At 44.3% G+C, this 16,419-nt stretch overlaps 1 protein-coding gene across 1 annotated transcript in view; it reads right to left on the minus strand.

Moving 5' to 3' along the window:
- Nucleotides 1–2,433: 2,433 nt before the first annotated feature.
- PTPN20 (protein tyrosine phosphatase non-receptor type 20) overlaps nucleotides 2,434–16,419 on the minus strand; it is a 109,675-nt gene continuing 95,689 nt past the window's right edge. Inside the window, exons 14-15 of the transcript XR_009212842.1 lie at nucleotides 3,637–3,844; nucleotides 2,434–2,474 (exon numbers count right to left, since the gene is read on the minus strand). The gene's annotated coding sequence lies outside the window, so the exon portion shown is untranslated. The remainder of the gene's footprint in view (nucleotides 2,475–3,636; nucleotides 3,845–16,419) is intronic.

The raw sequence follows: 16,419 nt of genomic DNA on the forward strand, positions 1-16,419 counted from the left end.
GGCCAGGGCTGACAGCCCCGATGGAAAGCTGACACCCAGCCTTTGGCATGGTGAGTCCAGGAAGAGGCACCTAGCCACCACCCACAACTATGGGAGACACGCCTAGCCAGCTCCTGATTCCCTAGCCTCACTCCAGGCACCTCCTAACACTACTTCCATCTTCCTAAGGGGCAGGAGGCAGCCTCCCACCCCAACAACTCTGGCTGCTGCCCAGGCTAGCCCAGTGAGCTCCATCTGCAGTCCCATGGCATGGACCCCAGGACCCTGACTCTCCGGGGTGGGCCCTGGGAGGAGTTTCAGAGCTGCTGTCTCCCAGGGGAGTCTGGCCAAGCTCGTCTTCTCCTGCTTTCCCTCCCGTCAGGCACAGCAGCCCCCTGCTTTGGGAAAGTACAAAGACCTCACCTCTGAGACCCCTCCACCTTTGAAGCTCTAAAACCAGGCTTCTTGCATGAGCCACCCTAACAGCAACCCTGATAAGATGTTCTTCCTACTTTCTAGATGAGGAAAGTCAGACTCTAAGGCTCAGAGTTTTTGGCAAGATCACACAGCAAGGGTGGCAGTCTTAAACGTGGCCCCAGAATCCCTTGACTTTCCTTCCACTGAGGGGTGGGGTTTATGCCCTCTCTTTGAGCCTAGGCTCTGTGGCTGCTTGGCCAAGGAAACACTGTGGACATGATGCTGGGCCAGTTTCTGGGCTCAGGCTATAAGAAACCTGGGTTATCTTGGAACCCAATCACCCTTCTCTGAGGGTGCCCAAGTGGCCCAAGGAGAAGAAGGTGGCTTGGTCCCCTGCTGACAGACATGCAGTGTGCCTTCTTGAAAGCGGACCCTCCACCCCACTTTGAGTTTCCCAGGTGATGCCATGGGGAGCCATCCCCATGAGGCCTGACCCCACACTACAATGTCATGAGCTAAATAAATGTGTTTTTTTAAACCACTATGTTTCAGGGTAATTTTAAGTAACTGATACAGCAAGAAGTGACGAACACAGTTCAGATGATCTCCAAGTCCATGGTCGTTTTGATTCCCAACAATGGCTGCCTCCCTGATTCTCACTGTATTCGTTTGAAGAGCTTATTAGGGGAGGAACAGAGGCCTTGAAAACACCCTCAAACTGAATTCCCCTTCCCCCCAGGGACAGCCCCCACCAGGAAATTCCTTTCAGGGCTGTCCTCGCTGCATTTCATCTCTAGCCCTGCGGCAGGGGTAGAATTCTTAGATGACCCCCTAATGACTCTTGTCTTTTTTATAATATTCCTTGAGTGAGTAAACGTGATTATGAAAATCTATCACTCTCAAGATTATGTTACTTATTTGGTGCAAGGACTTTGCAAATGTTATGAAGGTTGCTAGTCAGTCAGTTGGCCTTAAGGAGATATTTTCTGCGTGGGTCTAACCTAATCACAGGAGACCTTTAAGAGTAGAACATTTTTTTCTGGTAGTGGGAGATGAGGTAGTCAGAGAGCTTTAATGCTTAAAGGGGCTTGTACACTAGGGAGGTTCTCCTCTCCTGAGACAGAGGTGCCATGGGGCCACACCCTGAGAGGAGCCTCTAGGAGCTTGGGTGGTCCTCAGATATCAGCCAGCAAGGAAGTGAGGACCTCAGTCCAACAACCACAAGGACATGAATTCTGCCCACAACCGGAATGAGCTTAGAAACAATTTTTTTCCCCAAATTGTCCAGAAAAGAATGCAGTCCTACCAACAACTCAATTTCAGTTGTGGGATTCTGGGCAGACAACCCAGTTGAGCCCACCGGGACCTCTGACCTACAGAACTGTGAGATAAATGAGTTGTTTTAAGTTGCTAACTTTGTAATTTGTTACATAGGAATAGCAAAATTAATACGACCCTGTTCTTTTTGTTTCCAGACTCTTCCTTCTCCAAAAATGTCCTTCTTTTTTTCATTGCAGACCTTGTAAATGGGGTGACATGTAGATCTTCAAGCCGTGGCTGCAGCGTGGGTCTACAGCCTTGGCCAAGGCCCCTGGGCCAGCCCTTGGGAGTAGTGTTTCCACCCATAGCTGAGGGCTGAGTGTGGGCCCACAGTGGAAAGCCTGAGCGTGCACTAGCTAGGCCTCCATGGCCTGGCAGAGCCTTCCCAGTCTGGACTGGCTGAGTTTCTGAGTCCAGGGGATGCCTCCAATGATCAGGCTCCCAGATTTCCTGTTAGGGTGACTAAGCCCAGCCTTAATTAGGTGGACTCTGATGATCTGTATTCTCCCAATTTCCTCATTTCTAGGACAATAATAGTTCTCTGTTCATACCAGACTTTCCTCCTAAAGAACCAGCCCAAGACTCTTCACACAGTTTATTCAATCTTCTCCCTGTGTAATCCCAGCTTTTCCCATCTCTTACCTTCTCTGAAACCCAGCCACACTCTTACAGCACACGCTTACACTGCTGTGCAGGTGGGGCTGAGTGTGCCTGATGCCCCTTCGCCTCCTCTTCTCACCCCAGTGCTTGGCCACACTCTAGAAGGCAGACAACACAGGAGTTCCCATGTCCGTCTTTGAAATGAGAAGCCTGAGGCCCAGAGCCCTCAGCATGGAATGGAAGGCTTTGAATGCAAACCTAGAGGGTTCCTAGTTACTTTATGTCTCTGCAATTACTTTCCAGGTTTTTAAGGACAATGATCTTTGTTTTCTATCACCACTAAAGTTATCCCCTTCAGAAAGAAGCACTGGCCTAGATATGCAACAGATTGTTAAAAAAAAAACTGTATGATAATTGCAAGGTTGTGTATTTACTTATCATATCAAGAAGAAACATGTGGTTTTGACTCTCCATTTCCTTACTAATCATCTTAACTGTGCTACAACCCCACCACATTATCTGTGTCCACTCCATGGTGGTGTGTTCAGCACATCACTGGAAAATAATGCCACTCCCTGACAGCACACCCCCACAAAGTTCCATCTTCTCAGAGGATGGGGGCCCAGACCCTCAACACCCTCTTCACTCTGCCCCCTGCCATTGTCTCCAGGATGGGAGAGGACACCAACCTCCATGCTCTGACTCTGCTGAAACCCTGCTCCTAGGCCCTCTCTGGTGGCCTCTGACTCCACTCTTCTCAGCCACACACAGAAACATCCTCATCTTGGGTTTCTTCATCCCTCAAAAATCAAACCAGCTCCCAGGCCAAGCCCTCTGACATTGCCGTCATTGGCCATGATCTGCCTCCCCTTCCACTTCTCCCCAGGCCTGGTTCACCTGCTTTTTATTTCCATAAAGAACACCCCATTCTTTTATCCTGCAAGTCCCTCCTGAAACCATTTTCAGCTATATCCTCACACACAGACCAAACCCCTGCAAAGTCCCCCTTTCTATGGCTGCCTTGTCAGGAACCAACCATGGATAAGCCACCACCTGCCTTCCTCTATCTCCTGGCCAGTGCGACATGGAGGGGAAGCTGTGCAACTGTGTGTCTTGGCTCCTTGACGAGCCAGGCAACCTCCACCAGCCCCTCAGGCTGCTGCACAGCCCAGCTCTTCATCCCTTGCTAGCGTCCCAACAGCTGTTCCCAATCTCCTTCTTTTTCCCCAGTCCACAAACCCACCCCCACGTCCCAAACTCATACCAGATGAATTCACTTTATAATTTATTGAGAATTTCATCCTATAATGACATTCTCACCTTCTCTCCCCTTATCCTCAGAATGTGTCTTATCTTCCCCTAGTGTGTCTTTTTCTGAGAAATACCCTTCCTCTTTTTGAAACAAACATTTCCCTCTGGACTCTAAATCTCTCAGCTTCCTGATTCCTTCCTGACCTCCTTCCATTTTTCTGTCTTCTAACTTCTTCCAGTTTTCTGTCTTCTAACTTCTTAAATTTTTATTTTTTAGCTGTATTGAAATAGAATTGATATACAGAAAATTGCACACATTTAATGTATACCTCTTGATGAGTTTGGACATATGCACACACCACCACCACAACTAAGGAACTAAACATATTCATCACCTCCAAAAATTTGTGTACTTTTGTAAGTCACGTTTTTTTTGTAAGAACACTTAACATGAACTCTGTCCTCTTAATGTATTTTAAAACGCACAATGCTATATTGTTAACCATAGGTACTATGCTGTAGAGCAGATCTCCAGAACTTACTCATCTTGCATAACAGAAACTTTATACGTTGAAAAACAATTCCCCATTTCTTCCCCCTGCCAGACCCTAGCAGCTACCATTCTACTGTTTTTATGAGTTTGACTTAGATGCCTTATATAAGTGACATCATGCAGTATTTGTCCTTCTGTGACTGGCTTATTTTACTTAGTATGTCTTCTAGGCTTATCCTTTTTTTGCAAATGGCAGGATTTCCTTCTTTTCAAAGGATGAACAATATTCCATTGTTTATATGCATGGTAGTTTCTTCATGCATCCATTGATAGACATAGGTTGATTTCATATCTTGGCTATTGTGAATAGTGCTGCAATAAATGTGGGAGTGCAGATATCTGTTTGATATACCAATTTCTTTTATTTTGGGTAGATACCCAGCCGTGGAATGGCTGGGTCATACAGTACTATTTTTAGTTTTTTGAGGAACTGCCATGCTGTTTTCCATAATGACTGTAGTAATTTACATTCCCACCAACAGTGTAAGAATGTTCCCCTTTGTTCACATCTTTGCCAGCATGCTATTTTTTGTCTTCTTGATAACAGCCATTTTAACCGTGGCAAGATGATATTGCATTATTTTGATTTGCATTTCTCTGATGATTAGTGACATTTAGCATTTTTTTTCATATATCTGTTGGCCATTTGTATGTCTTCTTTTGAGAAATGTCTATTCAGATATTTTTCTCATTGGATTATTATTATTATTATTATTTGCTATTGAGTGGTTTGAGTTCCTTACCTATTCTGGTTATTAATCTCTTGTCAGATGGATATTTTGGAAATATTTTCTCTCATTCTGTAGGTTGGTTGTCTCTTTGCTTTGTTAATTGTTTCCTTTGCTGTGTAGAATTTTTTTAGCTTGATGTGATCCCATTTGTCCGTTTTTGCTTGGGTTTCCTCCACTTTTAAGGTATTACCTAGGAACAATCTTTGCCCATACCAATGTCCTGAAGCATTTTGAACTGGGACACCTTTGAAAGTGAAGGAGGTGTCATTAATAATTACGCAGGTCAATAGGCATCAAGTGGACTGTCCTGATCACCCTAGCCCCAGGCTTGCCATAAGGATATTTGGGATTTGTTTTAATCGGGTGTGGTAAGACACGCAGGGATTAAAATGACTGTCACGAAGGAAGAGGCCTCCACACAGGTGCCTAGAAACAGGAGGCATGGTGCCCCAGTCAGAGCCCAACAGGGAAGCACTGGGTTTGGTCAGGGGGCAAGGAGAGTGGGAGTCTGTGGGCAAGAGCCTTTATTGAGGTTTCTGTGAAAAGCAACAGGCAAGGCAAGGTAAACAGGCCTAAGATGAGCTAATTTGAATAATAGGAGAGGGCTCTGGGGCACAGGGGCTGCCCAGGTGTCTGGCACCTGGCCCTGGATGATTAGGGCAGGTGAGTAGTGATCATGAGTGAGAGTCCCCTGGAGGGGGTCACTCAGGGTGTAAGCTCTGGACTGGTTGGTCTGTGTCTGAAAAGCATGCGCTTGGGTGACTTATTCACTGTCCTTAGGAATTAGCAGCCCTGGGAGGGGCAGCAAGGCCCCAAACTGTCAGAGCAGCAGAATACAGAAAATAAAAGGGATGGCTAATATAGGGACTATCAGAGTCACCCAAGAGGCTTTTTCATAAAGTCCATGCTCCCTTCCCACCCCCAGAGTTAAGTCCGTGCTCCCTTCCCACCCCCTCCCCCAGGTAAGAATGACTGCCTGAGTGAGCCAGAGCTACCCATGTGCACGTGCACACACCAGGTGCGTGTGGAAAGGGAGAGATTGGGAGCCAGGGCTTTGCCTGCCGCCCCCCACCCCCGCCCTGACTTATACTGATGACTTGACACATCTAATGCCTCAAGTCTAAGTTTGTGTCCTTCGCCTGCTGGACTGGATCCCACCTCCTGCCTGGTGCTGCAGTGACTCCTGTTTTCTCCTTCACCTGGAACGCCCCCCGCTCCACCTGTCAAAGACCCAGCTCTCTCAAGGCCCCGCTACAAGGCCGTTTCCTGGAAACTGAGCTTAGGCCTCTCTCCCTGCCTGAGTCCCGGCCGCAGTTTACACTCCCTCCCAGCGCCCCAGCCTGCCTTCCGCCATGTCCGCCTCTCCTATCAGTGTGCGCTTTCTAAGCAGCTCCTCTGGGGCAGAGAGAGGTGTAGACACTCTTAGAATGAACGATGCCGCTCACCTCCAGAGTAAGGCATGCTTGCCGATGTGCCAGTGCCTTACTCCCTGGCAGCATGGTAAATGGGAGCGGAATCCTCTAGGAAACACGCTGTCTTAGCCTAGTGCTTCCCATAGTAGGTTACAGGGCATGTGCTCTTCCTGGGGTTTGCTGGACTGCAAAACTTCTCACAGCTTAGATATTGAGGAGCCTGTGATGAAGCGATTCTCCCTAGGGCATTTGAAAACCTTTTTTTTTTGTAATTTATGTACTTGCCGTCTTTTTTTTCTGAGACTCATGGGACTGGTGGTCTTGAAAAACATAAATGTCTAAGAAAGGTGCATTCGGGAGCCTGTAGGGCCACGCTTAAGCAGGTGGCTCCTCCCACAGACTGCAGGTCACTTAGGCTGGACTATCACCTATTTCACTGACGATCCTAAACCTCCAATTAAGGTGACCTTTGCCTGGTGAAGTTAATATGTCCCATCTGCTCCTTCTCTTTGGTCCCCCAAGGGACATACACTAAGCCAGCCCATCCCCTTGCCCTTGGCTCCAGTCAAGCTAATCAGCTTTCAGTCCCCTGAATGCACCACGCTGCTTCTCACCTCTGTGCCTTTCTCACATTGCCTGCTTCAACCGCAAATTTCTCTCTCTCACATACATCACCTAATGTATATATCACCATATATACAGACATAAATATAATAAACACATATGTACATATGTATGAAGTTGGACATGCATGTGTATATGCTAGGTTAGAAAGATGACAGATACATGATAGATGATATAGATGATAGATGATGGATAGATAGTAGCTAGATCAATAGATAGATAATAGAGAGATAATAGGTAGATTATAGATGATAGATATAGATGATAGATTAGATAGATGATAGATAGATAGATGATAGGAGAGATTGCTTATTAGGCTGCCCCTTTTACTTAGGACATAAATAGAAATATTCACTAAATGAAGAAAGGAAAATTAAACTAGAAAGTAAGTGAAATGGATGGATGGATGGGTGGAAGGATGCATGGATGGAAGCAGAATTTGTATTACACATATTGGAGAATTTTAATCTGATAATAAATAGAAGGTGTGGATTGACAAGGACTCCTTCCTTGCCAGACTTTAGTCAGTCTCCTTTGAGCTCGCTTCTTGACTAGGCCTTGGCCTGTTGAACTCAGTTTATGGAGACTCCCCCAACCCTTGATATCTAATTAGGCTCCTCTCAGTGATTTTCCACCCACTGACACCTGACTATACCCCTGCACCTTGGCTATAAATCCTCAGCTGTCTTTGCTGTATGCAGAGTTGAACTCAGTTCTATACTTGCCTCTCTCCCCTACTGCAAAAACCTTTCTTGCCATTTTTAACAACTGTCCGTGCAATTTCTTCTTGACAGGCTGTGAATGCGTACATATATAGACCCATTCTGGGTTTCACTTGGCTGCTTTGGACAAATCTTAGGCATTGTAGGTTGTCACCGTCACATTTGTAACATGGTTGTACTGCCAACTGGGCTCTCTGAGGAAGCCTTCCAGAAAGGGCCAGAAGGCAATTCTTAAATGTAATGTGTGCTTTACAAGTCAGCCTAGATTTGAAGTGGTGTATCAGCACTAAACAAACACTGTGTTCTCCTTCAGCATGCTGGAAGAACAGCAAAGTGTTACTCATTCAAGTTTGTCCTCTTGGCCCTTGGGCTGCCAGAATAAAAGATGGCTTCTCTAGAGTCAGAAGGGCACGAGAACTGTGGGGAAGGAAGTGAATACTGGCTCAACTGCTAGTGCCTGCCTGGTTCATGCTAAGCACTCTGTCCTTGTGGCCTCACGCAATCTTGCCAGCAACCTGTTTGGGCAGATATCATCACTGTTTCACACCTGGGTGCTCATCCGTGTGGCTTCTCTTCACCTGGCCTCTTGGCATTAGTCTAGCCCTAGCTTCTTTAGAGCATGATGGTGGCTTCCCCAGGGTAGCAGAAGCTGCTGGTCTTCTTAAAGGCCAGAATCAGGACTGGCTTAAAAATCATCACTTTGTCTACATTTTATTGGTCAGGGAGTATCAAAGGTTTGCCCCCAATTCAAGGGGCAGGAAAAGACTCCACTTCTTGAAAGTAGAGCAGTGTTCCTGCATAGGGAAGGGAGGAATCAATGGAGATCGTCTACTGCCTGCCCTGACCCAGGACAGGGACCTGGTAGGGATTCTGCTCACTAAGGCCAGGAAGCAGGTATTGGACACCTATGGCATCATGGACCAGAGGTGCATTATACCTACCTGGGCCAGGTACAGGTGCTGACGGACTCAGAAATGGAGGTGGGGATTAGTGGAATCCAGGACAAACCTACACTCGCTTACAGTAAGCCTGCATGTCACAAATCTGAGGTGGCCCTGTAGAGGGAGCCAAGGCCTTTTTCTGCTAGTTCAGGCTATCCCTGGGCCACAGCAGCCAGCCCATCGGTCCAGGGGGAGTCTAGAATGTGGAGCGAGGCCCTCCAGGTGCTTGCTGGCCAAGCTGCCTGGGCTGTGTGGCTGTATCACAGTCCTGACCACACCCTCCTGGACTTCCCAGAACAGAGCTTCCAAGGCGAAAACACCTCCTGGCTGTTCTCATTCCCCAAATGGCTATGTTTTATGATGTGCTAAGTTTGGGGGAAAAAAGAAAATTCCTCCAGCTGTGGTGTGATCCCATCTGAAGGCGTTCCAGGGATTTGATTTATAATCTCTGGGCATGAGCCGCATGCTGGGCTCTGTGAGAGGGGCGCCTGTCCGGGGCGCTGCAGGGCCAGGGCTGTTGAGGCACTCTGGGTGGAGCTGCCTCCTTTGTGGGTTCACGGTTTCCAGCATGCTGGAGCTGTCTCCAAGCCCAAGTTTTGCATGGAACAGGCATGTAGCTAATATTCAGAGTCAGGATGAGCTCACTCTGCTACCACCTTGCATAATATTTATATATTCACTCATTTAACAAAGTTTCTGGGGACTAGAAAATACCTTAGATACTGATAATACAAAATGAATATGGCAAAGATTGAAATATGTTTGAACCAAGGTTAATAACAGATGTAGGTATTGAAAGTATCAACCCAACAATCAGCTTGTAAAACAGCGGTCTGTTTTCTTTCCTTTTTTTTCTTTTTTTTCAAGGGGGGTTGGATTATTTTTGCGAGGGTGCTGGTAAGAAGAAGTTCTACATGAATTATTGGAGAATAACAGTTCTGAGAGGAGACGTGGCTGCTCTAAGCCCAGCCTGGTGCTGGTCTCCCCAGTGTCTTTCCCTCGAGAAAGAAACAAGTGAAAGTTGATCTCAGCAACCAGGACCCATCTGGGTACCCACACCTTGCCTTCCCAGCAGCCCTGCAGGGTTGAGGCTTGTTCTCACAGCCTGGAACACAAGAATAGCGTGTGTTCCAGATGGAGCAGAATGATTCTGGCCTAGGAAAGACATTATACCGAATGGGTTTCAGATTCTTACTGGTATCTGGGAAAGGACAGACAGCCACTTCTACTTAAAGAAATGCCCACAATCCCACTTCCCATCATGGGCAGAACATGCACATGAACTGCACCCCACAGAGGACCCTGTGTGCAGGGTGGTGCAAGGCCAACATAAAATCAAGTCAGGCCAAAGAGGAAAAGTGTCTTAGCCCAGCCACAGTATTGTGAAGGGAGCCTTGCACAGCTGAGTCACTATTTTGATTCAAAGACTGTCTATTTCTTTTTGTCCTCCCTTTGTCCCTTTGTTTCCTTGGTTGAGATTGTGCTCGGTGAGTGAACTGTCCCTGGCCTGCTACCAGGGTCAGCAGGGCCTGAGTCTCATGTCACCTTTGATCATCATTGGCAGCTTCTCCAGCTCCCTGAGACAGTCAGGGCAGGGGGCTTTAAAATCTTTGAGCAACTATACACATAGAGGGCTGAATCCTAGACACAGTTGACATATACTATGACTTATTTCATTTTTAACCAGTAAGTCTTGAGTCTATCTGTTATTAGCAGAAGCTTCTAAGCAAAACAGGAATTCCAAAATTCAGGAGGATTAGCTTGACAGATTTCCCAAACACCTTGGACAGCAGCATGAATTAAAATGTGACCCCCATCACCACTGTGCATTCATCATGACTAGCTTGCCTCTCTCAAAAAATGGCCTGGGAGAGAATGAGCCAGACGTGCTGTGCTATCTGTCAAATGTGATCTATGTAATCACCCTAGTTGGCACTGCAGAATGAAAACTCAAATGTGTCTCTTCTCATTCCATGAAAAAGGAAAGCTCCTGAGGGTTCTCTGTGACAATACTTATGCTGCTTATTCTCGGTCCTGTGGTGGCACTCAGTTTCTCTAAAAGCGAAAGGACATTATGGTGGCCTACTTCACCCAAATGCTAGGAGATTACACAGTGAAAGTCAGGTATTTGCATTCATTCACTCCTTAGAAACTATGTACTGCTGGAAACTGAGGAGCAGAGACATCCCCTGCCCCTACAGGACAGTGTTGGTGAGGATGGATTTGAAGACAACAGAGCAAAATCCGAGTTGCCCTCTGCCCTGATTCAACACCAGCTGTCAACGACAGCTGGCAGAGAGGAGGAATAGTGGCTTCCAAAGAGGAAAAGAACAATCAAGGAAGCCATTCGAAGATAGTAGAAAAGAAAGCAACAGGCAGCTCAAGAATACGCAGTAGATGAAAACTACGGCTTCCACACAGGAAGAGCTAAAGGAGAGAGGCCCTCAAAAAAAGATAACAAGAAGAGTTTAAAAGTGAGTTGACCATTTTAATGATATTGATTCTTCCAATCATGAGCATGAAATGTTCTTCCATTTGTTTGCATCATCTGTGATTTCTTTCAGCGTGTAATTAATTCTCCTTATAGAGATCTTTCACCTCCTTGGTTAGATGTATTCTTAGATATTTTTTGTGGCTGTTGTCAATAGGATTTTATTCTTGATTTGACTCTCAGATTGAACATTATTGGTGTATGGAAATGCTACTGATTTTTGTACATTGATTTTGTCTGATGAAACTTTACAGAAGTTGTTTACCATTTCTAGGAGCCTTCTGGTGGGGTCTTTAGGGTTTTGTTTGTTTGTTTGTTTAGAATCGTATTATCTCTTTTTCTTGCCTGATTGCTCTGGCTAGGACTTCCAGGACTATGTTGAAGAGAAGTTAACGGGTTTGGGCATGAACAGTCACTTCCCAAAACAAGACACACATGCAACCAACAAACATATGAGAAAATGCTCCACATTACTAATCATCAGAGAAATGCAACCACAATGAGATACCATCTCACACCAATCAGAATGGCTATTATTAAAAAGTCAAAAAACAACAGATGCTGATGAGGCTGTGGAGAATAGGGAATGCTCATACATTATTGGTGGGAGTGTAATTAGTTCAGCTACTGTAGAAAGCAGTTTGAATATTTCTCAAAGAACTTAAAACAGAGCTACCATTTAACCCAGCAATCCCATTACTGGGTATATACCCAAAGAAAAATAAATTATTCTACCAAAAAGACACATGCACTTGTATGTGCATCTCAGCACAATTTACAATAGTGAAGACATGGAATCAACCTGGGTTCCCATCAGTGGTAGATTGGATAAAGAAAATGCGGTACGTATACACCAGGGAATACTACACAGCCATATAAAGAGAACAAAATCATGTCCTTTGCAGCAACATGGATGCAGCTGGATGCCATTTTCCTAAATGAATTAATGCAGGAACAAAAAAAAAATACTGCATGTTCTCACTTACAAGTGGGAGCTAAATATTGGGTACTCATGGACATAAAGATGGAAACAATAAACACTGGGGACTCCTACAGTGGAGAGAGAGGGAGGGAGGAAAGAATTCAAAAATTACCTATTGAGTACTATGCTGATTACCTGGGTGGTAGGATCAGTCACATGCCAAACCTCAGCATCACGTAATATACCCATGTAACAAATCTGCACATGTATCCCCTGAATCTAAAATAAAAGTTGAAATTTTCTAAAAAAGAAAGAAATGACTTAGCATGTCAATGAAAGACTATATTAATGACAAACTCTAGTGGAATATATGCCTATTTTCTTCACTTTTACATAATACAATTTAAAACTTTCAAAAATAAAAGATAAATGAGTTGACAACGGTGCTTGGGGAAAACAATTCTTGTTTCTTAATGCCCTCCAACCCAGCTCTTTTGCCTTCCAGCTGGCTAGTCATTAAACAGTTAAATGAAACAATAAAATGTGCTCACTCCCTCTGTGTATAAGAATTATGTTTCCAACACAATAGATTCCTCCATAACAACATTGAATGTTAAGAGAAAGTAAGTGAAACAATGTCTACAAGCCCTCCAAGTGAGAAAAAAATGACACATAAACTTTATACAGAGCCCAAAGCACTTTATTTAATTGAAAGAATGCCAGAAATCAAGGACAATAGAACTTGTGAGCCCATCTTGGAAAACCTTTTGGAGGATGAACTGTCATCAGCCAAGTTATGCATAATGAAATTTCTATACACTAGCTAAAGAGACAAAACAAATTTGTCACTACATGATGCTCTTTGGATATTTAATTCACCCCTCCTTATCCTTATATTCCTAATTTCATAACCAGAAGCTGAAGTGATGCCATTTTATCCATGTAAGTTCTTCTCCAGGCTCTTCAGGTGCTAATATGCTTAAATCTCTTCAAATATTTTATAGTGTTTGTTTTTGTCAACAATTGGAATATGACCATGTTCCTGCCTGTCCTACTTATTATACGGGTGTGTCAAACGGCAAGTATGTCACAGGGCAAGTGGCATACTGCAAGGAGATACACACCTGCACGAATGTCCATGTATCTGGGTGTGGGCAACCAGAGTGCACATGAGCATGAGAAGGGCTACTTCTGTGACTTTCCTGAACCAATAGTCCCAATAGAGCCAGGCTAGAGCAAAACCGCAGTCTCCAAACCCAGAGGTGCCTCCGCCAGCACTGATTTAGGAGCCCCCAGCCCATCTCCAAGTGTTGTGCGGCGCTCTGAAGTTCCTCCTCACCCCCTTGAGGCAGCTGCTCTGGGGGTCTCTGGACTCCTCAAACTCTGATTCCCCTGGCAGAACACCCTCCTGGCTGCAGGTGTGGCTCCTGTCCCAGCCTCAAAGCAACAGGTTCCTGTGCTCTCATCATTACAGTGAAGAGCTGAGGGAGGGCTCTTTTCTTTTCATGGAAACCCCTGAGGAGCACCCCCAACAACAGGATATCCCCAGGCTGTCTGTTCTTATCATACTCATAATGCTTTGGCTTTGTCATGCCATTTACCCAGCCTCAACTTAACATACTTTCCCTGAAGGTCTAAATCCAGACAAAAATACGAGCAACCCTTCTCAACACTTGGCCTCCCTAACATAATTACAAACCCCTTATTCATGGTCTTTGGCTCTGTCCAGAGCCTTGGCAGTCTCTTTATGCCTGGATGATTCTCCCACACAATATGTGACCTGAGAAGTCAGAAATGGCCATTGTGCTCTAAGTGGCATGCCACCTAGCTCTGGGGGTGGCAGTTGGTGCCAGAGGCCCAGTCATTGTCTTCCCTAGAGGCCATAAGAACTCTCATAGAAATAAGTCGACACCATAGGTATGCCAGCCCAGACATCCTGGTGAGGCCCCAGCATGCCCCAGTTCTCAACACCAAGCAGCTCGGGAAGTACCAAAAGGACCCAGGCACCATTTAGTTTTGTAAGGCCATACAGTAAAGCTCAGGCTCTTGGAAAGCCAGCCTCTTTGATTCAGTCCTTTGTTACTATTCACTTTAATGTTTACCTCACTTTCTGCTTCATGCAGCCAGAATTACTGGTAAATAAGCCCTTCAGCAACTGTAGAGTCTTGTGCTCTGCTGGAGATGTATATGCTTGGAGAATGAAATACTACGAACATACATATTTCAGTTTGGACTGTGAAGTGCCTTCCATACATCTGATTTGTAAGAGAGATGGTTCTGATCGCTAACATCTCAGTGGTGATCCTGAGGAGAAAGGCTTGACAGAGTTTTAAAGGTGCTCTATGGAGTATAATTAACCAAATCCGCTCCCCCTCCATATCTGAAAAAGAATTCTGGCACTGTTACTAGTGAGGAAGATAGGTTCTTTTGCATAAAGGGATGTTTAGTTGTTTCCCTGGGGTTATTATCTCCAAGCCTGGCTGTGTGGTAGACTCAGTTTCCCCAGTTGCATTCCAATCCATTCTTCAGGCCAGTCCAAGACAGTACTTGACTTGTAGGAGAGAAACAGTGTTTTACCATAAAATGTGCTTCTGTTGCAAGTTTGCTGTAGCTATGCCCTAGCAGATTAAGGTAATTCCCTTCTATTCCAAGTTTACTAAAATTTTTTATTTTTAAAATATAGAATGAATATCAAATTTGATTAGATTTTTTTTCTGCATCTATTGAGGAATGGCTCTTGGGAACAATATTTTCTGAGCTCTTGCATGTTGATTTCAATTTTCACCCTGTGCATCAAGGTCAGTTTTTCTAGACATAACATATTTGGCTCATAAAAATCTTTCCTTAGACATCTTAACTATATTATTCCATCTTCTCTTGTATTAAAGCATTACTCTTAAAAATCTGATAATCATCTAATTTTCTTTTCCTCATATTCTTTTGCATAAGTCCCCCCCCCCCTCCATTTTCTTTCTTCAAACTGCAGCAATTTTACTTAGAAATTTATTAAACCTTGGTATTGGTCATACTAATTTGATGGTTTCAGGTATGTACTATGATATTTCAACATATAATTTTAAAAACAATTATTTCAGGAATATTTTCTTTCATTATTATTCTAAATATTTCTTGAATTAGTGAATTTGTTCTGAACCCTTGCTTTGGTTTTTCTTCTTTAAACTTTCTATTATCTATCTACTAGTCTTCTTTACCTATCATTGATTCTCGTTATGCTCTTAAATCCTGTTTTCTTTCTCCATTTTGTTTTGAAATTATTCCTCTTAAGCTTTCTATTTATTGTAAAGCATCAGTTATCAATTTTTTGTGTTCCTTCTAGTTTTTAGATTTTATTTCTAATTTTTGTTTCTAACTCTTTCTTGATTTTCATACTGCTTTAAATTTTTCTACTTCTGATTTTTGTTGTTCCACCCTGTTTTATGCAATTTTCCTATTGTCTTTAAGCTCATTTTGAAATAGTAGGATATTGTTTTCTGTGACTTCCCAAGCTGCTCGCCCTTGAGAACTGTGTTTTGAGTGTATCTTTCCGGTGTACCTTCATTGTTTGTAAGGGATGCTATTCAGCTCCTCAGTCTTTTTTTTTTTCTTATGGTAACTTGTACAGGATTTTATCATAATATTTTCTAGTGCTTGTTTCCATGTGAATTTGGTTTTCCTGAACTAAACTTGACTTGGACAGACAGCTCTTATAAGTTCACTGAGCTTGCTTTCTGAGGTTTTCTGGCTCTATTCTCCTCAATCACTTTTATAGGACCTTCTCTTTTCTTCAGCCCATTCTCTCCTCAATTTTGATTCTAAGGTTACTCCTCAGTGTGACTCTGTTCTGGAAAGGAGCCTTGGCTGGTCACCTTTTAGAGCAAATAAGAGCTCCACTGCTCTAACCCCTTCAGGCCCTACCATGTGCTCCTCGCACTTTTCCACTTTGAAAGTGAGCAATGCCCACTCAGTTTCAGACGCCATCCTCAGCTTAGCCCCACCACACCTCCTAGTAAATATCTGTTGAATCTTTAGGCTGTGTTCAGGTCTATCAGTTGGTAAATAAAACTGGTCCTTCACCAGAGTTTGAGAAGCATTGCTGAAGGAATCAGCAGAGGGAGAGATGAGTGTTAGAAGGCTTCATGGAAGAGAAAGTTCTTAGGCCAGGCCCTGGAGGGCAATCAGGGTCAAAGTGAATGTTGAAGTTCCCAAGTGTTCTGCTCTTGGCCTCCATCTCACTTTCTTTGTGGAGCTCATCCATTCCCATGCCCTCAAACATCACTTTCAAGGCAAGCATTCCTCCAGATCTGAGTTTTCAGCTCAGGAATCTTTTTTAACATGAAACTTGTAGAGACACTTGCATAGGTATAACGAATTCAGCATGAACCAAACAAGTGCATGACTTTCTCCCCAAGTTTTGTCAATGAATCTCAAAAGTTTTGTTGCGTTTTTATTTTCGTTC

The sequence above is a fragment of the Hylobates moloch genome, unplaced genomic scaffold, assembly GCF_009828535.3.
Source record: "Hylobates moloch isolate HMO894 unplaced genomic scaffold, HMol_V3 SCAFFOLD_3, whole genome shotgun sequence".
In the NCBI taxonomy this organism is placed as follows: domain Eukaryota; kingdom Metazoa; phylum Chordata; class Mammalia; order Primates; family Hylobatidae; genus Hylobates; species Hylobates moloch.